Source organism: Adiantum capillus-veneris, chromosome 6 (genome assembly GCF_014529385.1).
Source record: "Adiantum capillus-veneris isolate H3 chromosome 6, ASM1452938v2, whole genome shotgun sequence".
NCBI classification, from domain to species: Eukaryota; Viridiplantae; Streptophyta; class Polypodiopsida; order Polypodiales; family Pteridaceae; genus Adiantum; species Adiantum capillus-veneris.
This window is the reverse complement of record NC_140936.1, coordinates 63297714-63315563: the sequence shown is the minus strand read 5'-3', so window position 1 is coordinate 63315563 and position 17850 is coordinate 63297714. Positions and strand designations below refer to the sequence as shown.

The following is a 17850-nucleotide window of genomic DNA, read 5'->3' as shown; positions in this document are numbered from 1 at the left end:
CATAGATGATGAGCGCATATCTGGGATTGTCATGTGCAATCTCGGTGTTGAGAAGAAGATGACGGAAGATCTAGAGGCTAAAATCAACTGATTTTGCATGCTTCACAATCCAGTGATACAAAAGTGGATTTGACAATATGAGATGCAAAGCAAGAGCGACAAAGGGCACGAATCGAGTGGAGACGGGGAAGACGACCACCGATGCACTATCCAACGGGTCTGGAGAGCCTACCAACCTTCATGAGCTTAAGATGGTTGCACAACCAATTGAAAAGCGCACAACAATCCTGTGACGAAGTGACTAAGGAAGAGTGGGAGTACTCTCGGGGTTGCGCGACCAAGGTAAGTTTGCAATGTACGACATGCTAGTGACTTTATTTCTAAACGTTTGCACGGCCACTCATAATCTTTGTTCGTTGTAGTATAAGTCATACACAGCAGCATGGTGTAAAGGTCGACATTTTAGGGTGGAACGGATCGACACAAAGCGTTTTACTCAAGATTGTGGAATCATGGCAAAATTTGAACAGTCCAGTCGACGACGTTCCTCTGATGCAGATCCTGTGGTGGCGGAACTCACTTACTTCGGCACGCTGCAAGAGATTTTGAGGATCGATTACAGAGGATTTTTTGTCGACTTGTTCGACGTGCAATGGTTCAAGATAATCATGGAGGGTCGCAACGCTACTGTGCGTAGAGGAGAGTCTGGTTTTCTTGAGGTGGATTCTACTAAGAAATGGACTGACCTAAGAGACACTTTCGTACTACCAGAGCATTGTGAACAAGTAAGTATGTAAATAGTTAACATCCCCCTTTTACAAGTTATGTGCTTAAAAGCTCTCATGTAAGTTATGTCGCTCTGGCAGGTAATATTTCATCCTACAAAGTCTACATCAAACTGGTGGTACGTCATAGAGGTAGCCCCTCGTAGTGCAAGGACGTATGAAGGCTACCATGTGCCAATCACAACGGCATCAATGGAGGAGATCAGAGAAGATGCTCAATCAGAAGCCGCTGCGGTGGTGCCAGACGAGCATCAAGATGCTACTACTCTATATGGGGTGCATGCAGAGGAGCTACAAAATGAAACAGAGGATATGTGTTTAAACGGAGAGCTCTATATAGATATAGGAAGTTATGCTGAGTTATGCGAGGATGAGAGAGAGATCTCTTAAAGCCACAAATATTGTATTTGAACAATTTTGCTCCGTGTTGTAAAAGCTCTGGCTCTCTAAGTACCTTCCATGGTGTATAACGCTCTTTTCTACTCGAGCTCACATCTTTTGATTGAAAATTCTAAGTTTTCGACTTGCCTCTTCTATCACTCAATTCATTGCATCATTGTATTTATATGCGTCATTACGTCATTGTATTTAATGGTCTTTGCATCATTTTCTACTCTATTCATTCAATATTAAGTTTAAATATTCGTGTGTTTAATGCAGGTATGGATGATGAGGAGTTTCTTTCTTCTTTGTCACCGCAGCAGAGACAGTGGTACGTGGAGCATCATCGCTCTGGCGCATCATCGCGCGTTCCTACTCCATCCGCATCTCCCTCTCTTTCGGAGCATTCGGCGCGCTCCGAAGCTTCGGCGTCGACGAGACGATCTTCACACTCGTCTAGACACCGGCGCTCTAGTGGTGGCGGTGGCAGTTGTTGTGGGGATTCCGCCGCCGATGCCTCCACACCACCTCGTGTTCGACGAGGCTCTTTACCCTCCCCTTCTTTGCCCGCCCCCACACCAGCCACAGCATCGCCATCTACACCAGGTTTTGCGCGGCTGACTGTTCCTAGCAGCTACACACCTCTACCTACTCCGCCAGGAGCCACCCCACTCGACACTCCTCGCTTCGGGGCCCAGACGCCGGTGGAGAAACCTGACGTCCGTACCCCCATCGACACGCCGCTAGAGACCCCTGCCGGGACACCCAGGTTCACGCGTCACCGGCCAGAGGGCTTGCCTTACTCCGTCGACTTCAGCAGCGGCATCATCATGGATGATGACGGCAAGAAGGTGATCTCGCGCATGCGTGGTCTTTGCTCTCAGCTGTTTAGACACTACATACTAAACAAATGGAGTGAAGTACCAAGTGATTTAAAAAACAGAGTCATCAGCATACTTCATGATGAGTTTCCCGTTCCAACACGGGATCAGCGCTTCAATGAAGACCTGATGAAGATTCGAATGCACGAATACTGCAAACACAAGCGTTCCGAAGTGCAAAAAGCAATCAAGAATGGGTGGAACAGGCCAGATTGGCTGGCCAAAGAAGATTGGAAGAATGCGAAGAAAGCAGCGCGCGAGAATCTCGACAAGTGGAAGCAACAAAAGGATGCAGCCAGAGCGCGAGTAGAGGCAGGGAGCTCGCACCACTTGGGGAGCGGTGGATGGGCATCATTTCAGGCCAATTTTGTAAGTGTTTTCGCATTGCTCTTTATGTTCGATAGTTTAGGGTTTATGAGTTTTTTAATTCTAACATAATGAAATCTTTGTATGTTTTGACAGTGGTCGATGACAGGACGTGATCCCACACCGTACGAGCGCGAGTACGCAGGCAGGAAGGGCTTAAACGCCCTGATGGACATTCTCAGTTCTCGCGGCGGCATGGTTAGTATTAGGGTTTACTCTTATCTATTTTTTGTATTGTTTTATAAATGTTGTTATATGTTTATACTTACTGAAAGCTGTCTTATTGTCTTTTTTTGCAGAATCCGACAGATACGCCGCTTGGACGCGATGAGACGTCTGACTAGATGACGTCAGTTTAGCCGTAGCTAGATAGCATTAGTTTAGGGTTTCTCATAGCTTATGTATCATGAGACGGATTTTATACGTCTTTTTGAACCATGTATATTATTACATTTGTCACCGCAGTTCCTTTTGCCAATCAACTCTTTATGCCTATGATGTTGTACAATTGTCATTATTACATTTGTCAATCAATTCATTTTGCCTATGATGTGTACAATTGTCAATTTTACGCTTGTCAATTTTGCAAACAATGCGTCTTGTGGGTGACTATTTTGGGTCTATTATCTACCCTTGCACTTTTTTTAAAAAGTGAATCAAGTACAATATGGTTGATGGGTGGCAGGGCATTCAATGCCCTGTCACCAAAAAAAAATTCTCTCGGGCGTCGCTATAACCGTCGCTATTTATGGCTCTGTAGCGTCGCTATAGTCTTCTGTGTAAACATCGCTATAACCGTCGCTATGACCGTCGCTATGAGCGTCTCTATATAGCGATGCTTATAGCGACGCCTATAGCGACGCTCTCGTAGCGACGCTCGTAGCGACGGTTTTAGCGACGCCGGGGGTTATAAAAACCCAGTGTATTTCCGTCGCTAACAGCGTCACAAGACCACACAACCTCTTGTAGTGCTTATTGTATGGGATGAGAGAAAAACACACATACACACTCTAAAGCTCCCCCTTTACACAAAGGGAATACTGGACACATGCCAGGGTCCTAGGCTAGTTGCCCCCAAGCTCCCCTCAAATCCTACTGGATGGCCATAGAGGTGAACCAATGAGAATTAGGATAGATTAAAGTTAGTCTAATCAATTACATAATGCTTGATAAAAGAACCAATAGAAATTAAGCTCTCTAAAAGACTATTGGACAGTCTACCAAGGGGTCTAATGAGCATCCAACAGCCTAATGGCTTGCCTGATTCCTGTTGGTCAGAAGACTAAGAGGTCCAATGAGAGTTTAATTAAATTATTTAATTACCTTAAGCTCTAATAGAAGGGGAAAGGGGAAACTTGTCAAAAGGCTATCAGTTATGCTTCTATTTTGTGATTGGCTAAGCTTTACAAGAGCCAATGGGAGGCCATCATGAGAAAATAGCAAGAGGTGTCGACCAAGATGAGAGAGAGGGCTGCATTTTACTCTAACACAATGCTACACACACACACACACACACAAACAACTCATGTGTGCAAGAAGAACTCCATCTCCTTTTCCAAGCATTGAGAAGTAGAGGCCTACACCAACAACTCTTGGCTATGGAATGAAAATCCAACCAAGATCCAAGCTTCAATGGCATGCTCATCTCCTCTACCATGCTAATTACTAAGCTAAGCTATGCTATTAGAGTGATTATGTGAGGAGAATACTTCTTTCTCATAAGATACATCTTCTTCCTCTCAATCTATCCTCATTCCTTGCTAGCTCTCACCATTTTTGAAGGTGTGTGAGGTCTTGGGACAGAGGCTAGGGACTCTAGGTTTGTAGCATAATTTGGCACATGAAGCTTCTATCTTCATTGTACCAGCTAGTTTTGTCAAGGAACACAAAGATTGTATTGTATAAAAGTCTCCTTTGATGGGAGAAGCTATAATACAAAGCCTTTATGGAGGGGGGACCGGCTCCATGTAAATCCAGTCCTCAACTGTTGTCAATTGTTATATTTCTCTCTCTTTTCAAGTATTGTCAATGCCAAATTATCTAGGTGTAAATTGCTATGTTGCTTTCTCAAATTAAGTACTCTCTCTATGCTCATTAGGAACTTGTTCTTAATGAAATGCTCACTATGTTATCAATTTCTGCTACACACAAGTTACTAGTGCATTAAATGTTACATTGGTATCAGAGCTATTGGTTTCTCTTTTCTTGATCAAGAAGAGAGGTCCTCAAGCTTGCTACAAATGGTTGGTGTTATTAATTGCAAAATAGTAAGTAGAATAGGGATTTTTCATCCTTGAAGCAGGCTTGCTTTATGCAATTAACGGGGATACCGTCAAGAGCTATGGTCTTAATAATGGACTCCTACGGGGCTTGCCTACGACTGAACCATTATTGAGCTCTTAGAAGCTTGACAGGAACCGGTGTTGTCTTGGCTCTGTTGAACCCTCTCTTCTATTCCTTGCAATTTATAATATTCAAACCACGGGTACAGATGCTTGTGTGCTTATCTTTGAAGGTGAAGAGGAGTAGCAACTAGGGCTTGAAGTGCCAAAGTACAAGTAAAGATTTACATCTTAAACTTGCTAGTATGGATAACAAGGGAAAAGATATTGAAATGAATGTTGATAGCTTTGATTTTGCTAATGAAAGAGAAACTAATGATGTCCCTATGCTTGTAGATTATTTATTTATAGGCAAGGGCAAGGAGCAAGGGCATTCCTATTGTGCTTGTTCCCACAAGAATACATGTAATGAGCCTTCTAGAGATACCTTGCTCAAAATTCAAGAAGAGGATGCTCATCACAAAGGATCTCCTCTATGCCATGCTTGGGGAAAGGTAAGAGAACATGATGATTTTATTCTCTTAATTTGACCATGGTTCTACTCACAATTTCATATCCATAGAGTTGGACACCAAGCCAGGCATCCAAACCTATGAGATGGGAGATGTTCTACCTACCGATGGTCCTTTCAAGGGGAAAGAAGCCTCAGTCACTCCCTTAATTGGGAAATTGAGGCTCCATGTCCAAAACTATGTGGACGAGGAGGATTTCTTCATCTCTCCTCTCAAGCATGAGGATGTAATCCTAGGGGCACCATGGTTTGATCGCATGGATGCCAATGTTAAATTCCCTGAAAGGAAAATCTACTTTAGGTTCAGGGAAAAAGATATGTACATAGATGCTAAGGAGTTGGGTAGTACCATACCCCTTGTACATAAGTTAATTAGCTTTCAATAAGTCAATAAAGAGCTCTATTTCCGTGTACATGATTTTTGTTAAAGATTCTCAAAATGAATCTAATGATTTAGCAAAAGGAATTAGAGTTATGAAACTTCCTCAAGGGGTTCCAAGATGTTTTTATTGACAACATCCCTTGTGAACTACCTCCCAAATAAGGCAATGTCGACCATGCAATTGAACTTCTTCCAGGAAGTTCACCGCCTAATAAACCTCCTTATCGAGTTTCTCAAGCTCAAAAAGAGGAGATTATGTGGCAAGTGCATTAGTTGAGAAAGGCATGGTTAGGCCTAGCTCATCTCCATTTTGCTCATCAATGTTACTAGTGCAAAAGAAAGACGGCACATATCATATGTGTGGCGACTATCGAGCACTAAATAGAATCACTATCAAGAAAAGGTTTCCAATTCCGTGGGTAGAAGACCTATTTGATAAGCTATAGGGGTCGATCTACTTCAGTAGGATTGACCTAAAAAGTGGCTATCATCAAATAAGGATAGTTGATCAAGACGTTGTAAAGATCGCATTTCGCGCTAGTTTGGTCTTTATGAGTACATTGCCATGCCTTTTGGCTTGACCAATGCACCAGGCACATTTAACCGCTTGATGGAGAAGCTATTTAGGCCTCACCAAACCTTTACTAGAGTGTTCTTTAATGATATAATCATCTACTCTAATTCATTAGACGAATATAAACAACACCTCCAAGTAATATTTCAAGTTTTACGAGAGAATAAACTTTATATTAATCGAAAGAAAAGTGAATTTTTCTTACAAGAGATTCAATATTTAGGTCACATTATCTCCCAAGATGAGCTTAGAGGTGATAAAAGGATGGCCTAATCCAAGGAATTTGCATGAATTAAGAAGCTTTATAGGTATGTGTGCATACTATAGACGCTTCATAAAAAAATTCTCACAAATTGCGAGACCATTACATGAACTAACAAAGAAAAACGTTAGGTATATATGGTCCACCAAGGAGAACAACGCTTTGGAAAAGCTTAAAGAGAAACTTATCTCTCAACCTGTGCTTACACTGCTAGATCTCTCAGAGCCATTTGAGGTCCAATGCAACACTTGTGGTGATTGCCTTGGAGCTATTTTTCTCCAAGAAGGGCACGCCATAGCCTATGAAAGTCGAAGGCTCGACCCTGTTGAGCAATCTCTAGGCATATATGAGAAGGAACTCTTAGCATTTGTACATGCTTTAGACTCGTGGAAGCACCATCTATCGGGGACTCCTTTCATTATGCGAACGGATCACCAAAGACTTAGGTACTTCATGATGTAGACCAAGCTCTCCCACAAACAAATGAGGTGGGAAAATTTCCTTTCGCAATTTCATTTTCATATTGCTCACATTGGTGGCAAGCATAATCAAGTAGCCGATGCACTCTCAAGACAACCAAGGGTGAATGCGGTATCCATAGCAACTCACAATGATCTATCTTTTATGATAGATGAGTACGATGTCGATCCCAATTTTAGAGATGTGATTCCAGCCCTTGCACTACGGAAGAAAGAAGAACCATTTACCCTACAAGATGGTTATCTTCTCTATGGCAATAGACTATGCGTTACTAACTCACTACGTGACAAAGTAATGTATGAATCTCATGCTATTCCTTATTCGGGACATAGAGGGATTCAGTCTACCCCAAAAGGGATATAAACATATTTCTATTGGCCTGCCATGAAAGAAAACATACAAGAGTATGTTTCAAAATGCGTAGTATGCCAAAAGACGAAGTTTGATAGAAGGAAGCAACCTGGATTGCTTCAACCTTTGCCAATCCCTAATTCACCATGGGAGAGCATATCCATGGATTTTATATTTGGATTGCCCAAGTCCATCCATGAAAATACAGGAATATGGACGATAGTAGACAGGTTTAGCAAACAAGCACATTTCATACCTATCAAAACGATTATCAAAGCCCATCAAATGGCAACCCTTTTTATATCACAAATCTTCAAGTACCATGGCTTGCCAATGTCCATAGTGTCGGATAGAGATCCTAGAATGACCAACAATTTTTGAAAGGGTATCTTTGAGAATTTAGGTACAAGGCTAAACTTCTCTTTGACCTATCATCCCCAACGGATGGCCAAAGTGAAATAGCAGCTAGCCTAACAATTCTTGATCTACTAAAATATTATGTCACAGAAGTAGATCAAAAGTCCCAATGGGAGAAGTACTTACCCTTAGTGGAGTATGCTTACAATAACACTGTACATACTTCAGGTGATAGAGGGAAGATAAAAAAGTCTCCTGCTACTCAAGGTACATGGGAAGATCTTCACTGCAGATGAATATAGCCGAGACCTGCAAGAATCTTTCCAAAAGATTAAGGATGCTATATCCATCTCTCAGCAAAGGCAAAAGGCTACTACTGATAAGCACAAAAGAGCTCTAACCTTTAAACAAAATGATTGGGTCTTGCTTAAGTTTCCCAAGCCTCGATTAAGGCACACAACGGGCAAGAATCCTATAGGACACCAAAAGTACTATGCTAAATTCGCAAAAAGGTACTATGGTCCCTTTCAGATTCTTAGGCAAATCAATGAGATGACCTTTCAACTTAAGTTGCCCAACCATTGGCTCATACACAATGCTTTTCATGTGAGCCTACTAAAGCCTTACGAAGGAGAGCCACCTCAAGAAACAATCATTGAAGACCCACCGGAGATTAAGGATCAAGAAGAGGTGCTACAACCTAAGTTCATTCTCCGACATGAAGACAAGGTATTACGAGGCGGTAAGACTATCCGACGATATCTTATCAAGTTTAAAAATTATCCTTTTGAAAATGCTAGATGGATGCAAGGCATACAATTAAAGGATAACTTAAACCTTGTCAATGCTTACAATGATTCCCTAGTGTAAGCAAATGTAAATATGTATAAATGAACAAATTTTTTGTCTCATAAGAATCTCTTTTTCTTTATTGTGCTCAAATGTCAATGAGTATGCATGCTTAGGATCATGTTTGTGGAGACGACGTCTCTCGAACACTAAGTAGAGCTTGTCACTATATTATAAATGATTGATACGGACTAATGTGCATACATGCTTGCGGCAGCTAAAGCTCTCAAGCATCAAATGGACTAGTCATCCATTCTATAACGGTGTCGTAGGGTAAAGTAGGGATCCTTTACCTGCTAGCAAACGGACTAATGACTAGGGTTTATCTTCTCTACCTCATAGTCGAGGACGACTATGATTTGAAGAGAGAGAGGTAATGTCATAAAAACTAATATCTAATACTCCCAAATTATTTTCTCATGTTAAACTGATCATTTAATATGGGGAAGTACCGGGGGAGTAAAAGCTAGAATATTGGTAAGGCTGCCAGACCGGTCTCTGTCAGGGATCCAAAGGAGGGAAAATAGGGATCCAAATGGGGACAGTTTGCAAAAGAGAAATGTGGTTCCATGGGGCTTAAAAGACCTAAGGTTCAACCCCATTAAGACTTCCATAGGCTAAAGTTCCTAATTTTAATTGTATAGTCCACATGCCAAAGTAGGAAAAATATTGGATGGTCATGGGAAGACTAAAAAGTCTTCCCATATCCGTAGGAAGGAGGGGGCGAGCCCTTATTGTAGGGGATGAGAAGGGAACACACAAACACACACACACACACACACACACACACACACACACACACACTCGAAAGCTCCCCCTTTACACAAAGGGAATACTGGACACTCTAAGACTATTGGACAGTCTACCAAGGGGTCCAATGAGCATCCAGCAGCCTAATGGCTCGCCTGATTCCTATTGGTCACAAGACTAAGAGGTCCACTGAGAGTTTAATTGAATTATTTAATCACTTAAAGCTCTCACAAAAGGGAAAAGGGGAACACTTGTCAAAAGGCTATCAATTATGCTTCTATTTTGTGATTGGCTAAGCTTTACAAAAGCCAATGGGAGGCCAGCATGAGAAAATAGCAAGAGGGGTCGACAAAGATGAGAGAGAGGGCTGCTTTTACTCTAACACAATGCTATACACACACACACACACACACACACACACACACACACACACACACACACACACACACACACACATACACACACACACACAAAAACAACTCATGTGTGCAAGAAGAACTCCATCTCCTTCTCCACGCATTGAGAAGTAGAGGCCTACACCAACAACTCTTGATTTAAAGCATCAACTCTAAGCGGTTTTTACACAACTAACCTTAAACAATCAAACCAAAAACCACTAACCCTAAGCGGCTAGTCCTAAGCGGACTAAATCGGCCAAACCAATGTGGCCCTAAGCCAATTTAGGGCGACCAACCCTAAGCAGATTTACATGACCAACCTTAAGCGGCCAAACCAAAAGCCACTAACCCTAAGCAGCTAGCCTTAAGCAGCTAGCCCTAAGCAGACTGAAACTACCAAACCAACGTGGCCCTGAGACGATTAAGCATTAGGAGGAGAATGGTGTGAGGGAGGGCCACTTAATTTGCCATGGCCTTATGAAGGAGTTTAGGAAAAGGGAAAATGGTTGGTTGCCAAGTGTGACTGCTGAAACCCACCATTTCACAGGTGCTTAATAAGATTTTCCTAGAATTTTCCTTCATTTTTTTTAAAATAATGATTTTTATGTGTTGGGGAAGAAAACCACCATGGATTTGGACCACCTTCAATGGATAGCTATCAAGTGCAAAAACTTTTAGTGAGTGGGAGAATTAAAAAATGCCTCCTGAATTGTGCGCTTGTAGGTACACATCACAATGTCGCTCAAAAAGAGAAGGGGCAATCGTTGATTGCGAATGGCTGGCTCTCACATAGCCCTTGATTAAGGGCCTTCACATCTACTCATTGTGCAACCTATCTCGCATTAAATGCTCAAGCATGCCTTGGGGTAGCTTTTGGTAGCCCGCATATGTGTGCTCCTATCCACGTCAAGCATGCCATCTTTTTTATTAAGTGCTCATCGGGCTCCAGTGTGCCTTGTGGCAGCTTTCGGCAGTCTATAGTTGTCCGTTCCTATCCAAGTCAACCTTTGAAGCTATTTTTGATAGCACACGTAGCCATGCAATTTCATTCAAGACCACAATTTTAAAAAGTACCCTATTTTGTGTAGGCCTTTGAAGGGCCCAAAACACTCATTTCAAATGGAGACCCACCAATTTTAAATGGAAACCGGTCAAAGCTTGTGGGAAACCATGCACCCACCTATTTTTGAGTATTTTTTACCACTTTCTAAAAAAAAGGAAATCTCACATTAACACAATACAAAAAATCATGAGATTGCTAAACTACCAAAATAAGTGGCCCTCCTAGACCCCATACTTCTCCTAATGAGCAGCCAACCCTAAGCGGCTTTACACGATCGACTCTTAATTAGAAACCAAACCATAAGCGGCTAGCACTAAGTGGCTACTCCTAAGCACACTAAAACGGTCAAACCAACATGGCCGTAAGCCGGTTAAAAGAAGCCAACCTTAAGCGGATTTACATGGACAACCTTAAGTGGCTTTACATGCTAGCTTTAAGAAAATTGTGTAGAGCAGTTTGCTTTAAGTGAACTGTTTGGAACAAATAGCTCTAAGCAACCAAACCATAAATTTAATTTAAACATAAGAAAATTAACATTTTTCTTTGTTTAAGTAAACATTCATGCTAAAGAAGTTTGAATTATCTTGTTTAAGTAAACGTTTATGTCAAAATTAGCAAATGAAGAACCTAATTTAAAAATTTTAAATTAATTATTGAATTTTATGTGTAAATATGTGTGTGTTTGTGCGTATTTATTTGTGTATTCATGTGTATCTATGTGTGAATATACATGTGTGTGCATCTGTGTAAGCATACATAAAACAAAAGAAAGAGCACTCAGATTTGAACAATGTGAGTGCACAAAAATCATTGAGGATTGAAGTAAAACCTGCAAAACACAACAAACACACGCTTTATTGTGCTCACATACAAAGATACATAATCTCTAATATAAATCCAAAAAAATGCATACCCTTCTTCTCCAAGAGCATGTATGAGTGTTAAAAGAAGTTTGTGTAAAGTCAACCCCAACATATCTGCAAGTATCAAGTCGTGCAGAGGAGAAGTGAAAAGAAATGAGAGGCCAAACACGAGAATGAGGCCGCTAGTTTTGTTTAACAGTGGGGCTTCGATATTTGCATCGATATGGGCGACGGTTTAAGCATTGGTATCAATGTTGGTATAGGCATCGGTATTATTGTCGATATTCAACATCAATATTTTAAAATATCAACGCTTAATTAAAATTAAAATTTAATGTTAATTTTCATTTAATTTGAGACTCCCTCCAAATATATCAATGCATGTACATACGCTCGTCAATGACTTGGTAATTTGGTGTTGGTAATCAATTGATCTCTTATAGTGATCCTCAATGAGATACTCGAGCTAATGCCTAGATTTCTCTTTTTTGCATTTGATCTTGTGACTATGGATAGTTTGCATTGCACTCTCTTGGTGCTTAAACACAACATTCAAATAGGTAAATGGATGCTCTTTTTGGAGAGAGACTCATGAAAGCATCATGAAAACATGTATGGTCTCAATCTCTTAATTTTCCTACTTCGTAACAGCTCTTGGAAGCCTCAAGATGAATTCTTTTCTCGCTTTGCGAAAAATCGATAGTGTCCTTCGAGCTACTCATGCTATTTAGATTACTTGACAAATCTAATTTAAGTAAGAGCTCTCCTTATCCAATTAGAAAGACTAGATTAAAAAAAAAAAAAACAACTAACAAAAAATGTTGGTACTCATTGCCTTCAGCAATTTCCTTTGTACAATTGCTAATTCTACAAAAAAATTAAGATATATCTTTTTTTCTTACCTTAAATCATCTCTTTATTAATTAAGAAAGAGAGAAACCTTTGAAATCTTTGAAGCGATGCTTGAGTCTCTTAGAATGGGTCACTCTATAAAAGAAAAAACCATCTTTGTGCTTCAATACCAATGAACCCTTAATCAGATTTATCTTGCTTTAGGCATAGGCTCACCTTAGCATATGTTATAATTTCTAGTGCATAACCAAGCATGCTTTCCACACACATATTCAATATATTATGTTACAACCAAAATTAAAGAGAATATTATTAGCGTGGGACAACATAAGATTGAGAGATGGATTTTATAAGACCGACCCCGCTTAAAAGGCATTTCATTACTCATTCTCTTTGAGTTATTTGAAGCTTGAGTATACATAAGAATGTGGAGACAAAGATCTCCATGACCCAAGCAACTTAGCGACTTCTTTAATTATCATATATCATTCTCCTCTTCTTGAAGAATCAATGAATAATCACTACAAGTATTTTTTTTTAGAGGAGTGGAATCCATGGGGCTTCTGGTTATGAGCTTCGTAGAAAGAAGCTCCGTAGTATAGTAGTATATGGAATACTAGTAGAAGTTTCTAAAATTTTTAGATAGTTTCTAATAATCCCATTATATGACTTTTTTAATCTCAAAATTGGCTTTCTACTTCTCCTATAAATTTGTAGAGCTTGAGAAGATCTTAATTTTGATAAATAAATATTACAATCCGACCTTGGATGAGTGAATTATGCCCGATTGAGTGAAGACTACGATTCCTTTCTTTTTCGAAAATAGTAACTTTGAATTTTTGGAGGAGGTGAAAGATTCCAATATATGAGCGTATAAACTTGGAGATTTGGCCTCTTTTGGGATCTTTGAAGAGGAAAATGAATGTTCTAAGCCCCATGCCCATTCACATTGCCCTTCTATCCACTTTGCTTTTTGTTCCCACTCTCTGTTTATCATTTGAGTCTCATAAAATTCTTGCGAGATCTGATGAAACTTTTGCATGCACTTATAAAGTGGAATTCATCTTTTGATGCTTCCTTAGCCATGGGTTCACTTCCTTGTATACCTCATTATCCGTCAACATGAGCTTTCTCACTCTAGTGTAGCCATTTTTGCCCCATAAAAATGTGTACGAACCCTTTAAACACATTTCCTCAAGCACTTGTGGAAATGACGTCACCCTTTTGGAACCATAAAGTCCTATGGCACACCTTTCTATCGTGATCTTAACCCTGAGCCTTCTACTCTATCTTATTTTCTCTTATTAGAATGACAATTCTAGTGAAAAAAAATCATTTAAGTAAACCAAAAGTGTATTGCTTGGGCTCATTTGATACCAAGGTCATGGTGAAAAATTGTGTGGAGAAAACTAGCATTATATAGCCAAATGCACCTATGGTAGTATATCCTAGCAATTGCTCATGAAAGATCTTATTCTTGTTGATAGTATTGTCCCCATGTACACACAAAACATTGAAATCAATGGCTAGAAAGAGTCATCATGTTTTTTAGCCTCCACTTCATGTACCTACAATGCTAGTATAAAGTGACAATTGGCCAACACTTTATTACACCAGCTAGGTACCACTCACACATAAGTGGTATAATTACTACTTTTGCTTTGATTAGATTGGTTGCATACAAGGTAGGGGGTGCTCACGTTTGTAATGTCTAAGGTATGTCCTCACACAGGAAGGACAATTTTAAGCATTAAAGATTTTGATGCCGCCCGGGGGTGTGTGTGTGTGTGTGACAATTACCTCTCCCCCGTTGTGGGCGAGCCCTTGTATAGCCTTCACGTGCTCCGAAATTTACAGGTGAAAAAATAAATAAATCAATTTTAATATTGCTTTGCTACAATACGAGTAGAGAAGGAAGGCTTATAGAAGATGATAGTACCATGTGTTTTACCTATGAAAAGGAACCAAAGCCAAAAAATTTTCAAGGCGTGTGCGTTTACTATACGAAAGTATAACGATGATCTTGTGGTAAGAAAGATCTAAAAGGTTTGAAACTAGAGGACTGTGGTCGTTTTCAAACCAGTTTTTCATATAATTTTAATAGATTTATTACCAATAATGAGAGAGAATTTACAAGGGACCTACAAGAGATTTGAATGTTTGAATCTCTTGAGTGCTACAAGAAAAAAAATCGAGTTCTTTATATTAAGTAAATGGAAACTTTGCTTTCTAAGGTTTTAGAGAGTATGTAGATATATAAAGCAACATTAGGATATTATTGCCAATTAGCTTTAAAGACACTTTCCACAAAAACCTTGGCTCATCAGTTCGTTATCAAAAATTTGAGAGGAGGAACCAAATTTGCTCAATTTTAGACCACATAATTGAGGCTACTTATGTTGCATTGCTATAGTGAACCATATAGAGCTAATCTAGAGTATCTTTCCCTAAGCTTGGCCGGAAGCCACAAGTTCCATTTGACATACACGACTAGAGTGTTATGTGTATTGAGTAGCTGCTAATGTTAATTAAGACGATTGTGTACTAAGTAGCTGAAGATCCATTGCGTAATGAGCTTACTTAACTCAAAGATCTTAATTAACTAGTCTTAATCAACATTAGCATCAAATTATTGAGGCATCATATGCAAATTTAACATGGCCAAATGGCATGCTTGATGCAATCCCACCGTCATGGCTTACCAAAGCATACCTATTGATATTCTATGTTGATTGCAAGTCTCGTGTTTGGAAAGGGAATGTACTGTTCTCAAATCCTGAAATGCTTGGAAATCGGTTGATCAATGGTTCGTATCTTTTGAGGAATGAGTTAACAAATGGTTGTCATGTTTGTTGTCGTCTAACTCAAGGAGGATACATATGCTTAGCAAGACAGCTTTCAAAGGAATGATTGTTTGAAGGAGGACTTGAGAATGTAATGTATGCTTAAGAAGTAAGCTTTTGAAAAAAAGGAATGTCATGATTTGACCTCAAAGCATGTGTCAATATATAGGCTCTTTTGAGGAATTGAATTTTTCTTTTACTGTAGGTAGACTATGGTGTTAGAAAAAAATTGCAATGGCTAATTGCCTAGGGGTGCTATGGGCAATTAGGGGTGCTACGGGGATAAGAATGACTATACCTTTTGACTATCTAGGCTAGAATATATATATTATGTCTTAGGACTAGGTCGCATGAGGACTGTTGTCGTAGCCATCGCTAAGTCACCTTTGCCAGAGGTTGGCCATCCTTTCGCAGTTCATGTGCATTTACGCACAAGTTTTGCAAGAAAACCTGTTAAATGTTTGTTGTTTTCTCCTTTCACAATCGCAGCCGGCAAGCTTTTGGAGCTGTTGATAAAGCTAGCTAGCACTGTCATTTGCTACTTGCTCTATTTGGAGCATTCTACTTGCACTTTTGACTACATTAACTAAGCATTTGGTAATGGGAAGCCTGAAGCTTGACTATAGGAGCAAGGTGGCCACGTGTCCTAGCTCTTAGATTAGAGTGTCACTACAAATTCTTTTGCATTGGGTTTGAGATCTTGTTAATAAGGAGAATATTCCAATGATTAACCTTTAAAAAATAGTAAGGTTAGTGAAAGTTAATATCAGCAAGAAATTAGGTTGGTGAGTAGTGTGAGAGAGCTCTAAGGATATATGCTTTTTTGGAAGAGATTGCATGCGTGGGGGGGACTGATGTGACGGGTCTGCTGGCCACTGAGGAGGCTGTCAACATCTCTACATCCTGTCGTACAGCCCCCCTACCTAACCCCCCTCTCCTCTGTCTACACTCTACAAGGCCTCTTTTCGGTTTTTTTTTTTTTTTTCCCCCCCTTGGATGATTGTAGTCTGTAGAGGAGGGGTCACTTTTGTGTTTTTTGCTTCCCCTGCCTGAGCATGCCTAGGCCTAGGTACTACTTTGTGGTTTTCAACCCAGTAACTCTAGTTGTGTGTCCTCAAATCTCTAATTTTGCATCCATTTACCAGTCTTAATTACTAAAGAGAGAACATTTCACGAACTCCTATTACATTAAAATAATCTCCTCTCTCTCTCTCTCTCTCTCTCTCTCTCATTACGTCTCGAGCTCAAAACTCATGGGATAGATCTTTGAGATCACTTTGTAAAAGCTCTCTTCTTCTTCTTCTTTTCTCTCTCTCTCTCTCTCTCTCACTCTCTCTCTCTCTCTCTCACACACACACACACACACACACACCCCCCAAAACAACAACAACAAAAAAGAACAAACCACAAAGGTGACACGCATACACTATCACACATACTCTCATACTTTCACTGCGTCGATGCAATCAGTGCTCGATAAAAACCTAGGTTTAGTGTAATCCCACCTACAAATTTTGAAATTTACCTTTAAATTTTATTTTTGAAGGTGAGAAAAACTGCAAAGTTTTGAAAAAATTAGTGTAATTTGGTGTAAAAACCTTCAAAGTGTGTCAATTTACCTCTGTTGTTTCACATATGTAGGTTTGCCAAGCTTTTGAAAAAAAGTTTTTTTCGTGCACTGGATGCAATGTCTTCCCTTGCACGTGTATACACACACGTGTGTTCAATCATGTGTGTGACACTGTGTGTCTGTGTGAGAGAGCGAGAGAGAGGGGGAGGGGGAGAGAACGAGGGTCGAAGGGTGGCTGGAGCGGCGAGCCTGTTGTATGTGGCGGAAAGCGCTGCTCGCCAAAAATCTGTTAGGAAAGGTCAACAGGCTACGTGTCTCAATACTAGCAGCACGACACACACACAGACTCTAGAGAGAGAGAATCTATTTTGTCAGAGTCGAGAGAGAATGAGGTGGGTATTCTGGGACTTTGGGTGTCTGAAAGAGAAACACAACACCCACACAGACCTACACAGTCCAGTAGGGACCCTAAAGAATGTGGATTTGTGGTGGGTATTTTGGGACTTTGAGGCACTGCTCTCGGTGAGCGGAGAGAGAAGAGAGAGAGAGAGGGTGAGGGGCTGGTCAATTATATCAAACGTAAATTTTCTTTTGAAGATTTTTAGAAAGCTTGTTACGAAAAATCCCAAGGTCTACTCAACGGTCTTGAGCTCAAGACCTGGTCGTCCAGAGAGAGAGAGAGAGAGAGAGAGAGAGAGTGTGTGTCCATCATTTTTTACCACCAGAGCCTCTCATTTCACCCTCCATCGCAAGTTTCCTTTTCCTTCTCACATCATTACATCAGCCATACCATTGACATAGCTAATAAGCATATGACTTTGCGTTAATGACTGATCCCTACATTCCACATGCTTTTTGGGCTCCCTTTGTCATCACGGGCCATAGCCAGCCGATAATGAGAGCTACTCATAACCGGAGAGAGTTTCTTCAGCCTTAGGACTCCTCGTGTGTGTGTGTGCGCGCGCGCGCGCACTGGAAAGAAGCCTTGTG

The 17850-nt window shown here is 40.4% G+C and overlaps 1 protein-coding gene across 1 annotated transcript in view; it reads left to right on the top strand.

Annotated features, from left to right (window-relative positions):
• Window positions 1-17850, top strand: part of LOC147455613 (uncharacterized) — a 68136-nt gene that overhangs the window by 17655 nt on the left and 32631 nt on the right. The window lies entirely within an intron of this gene.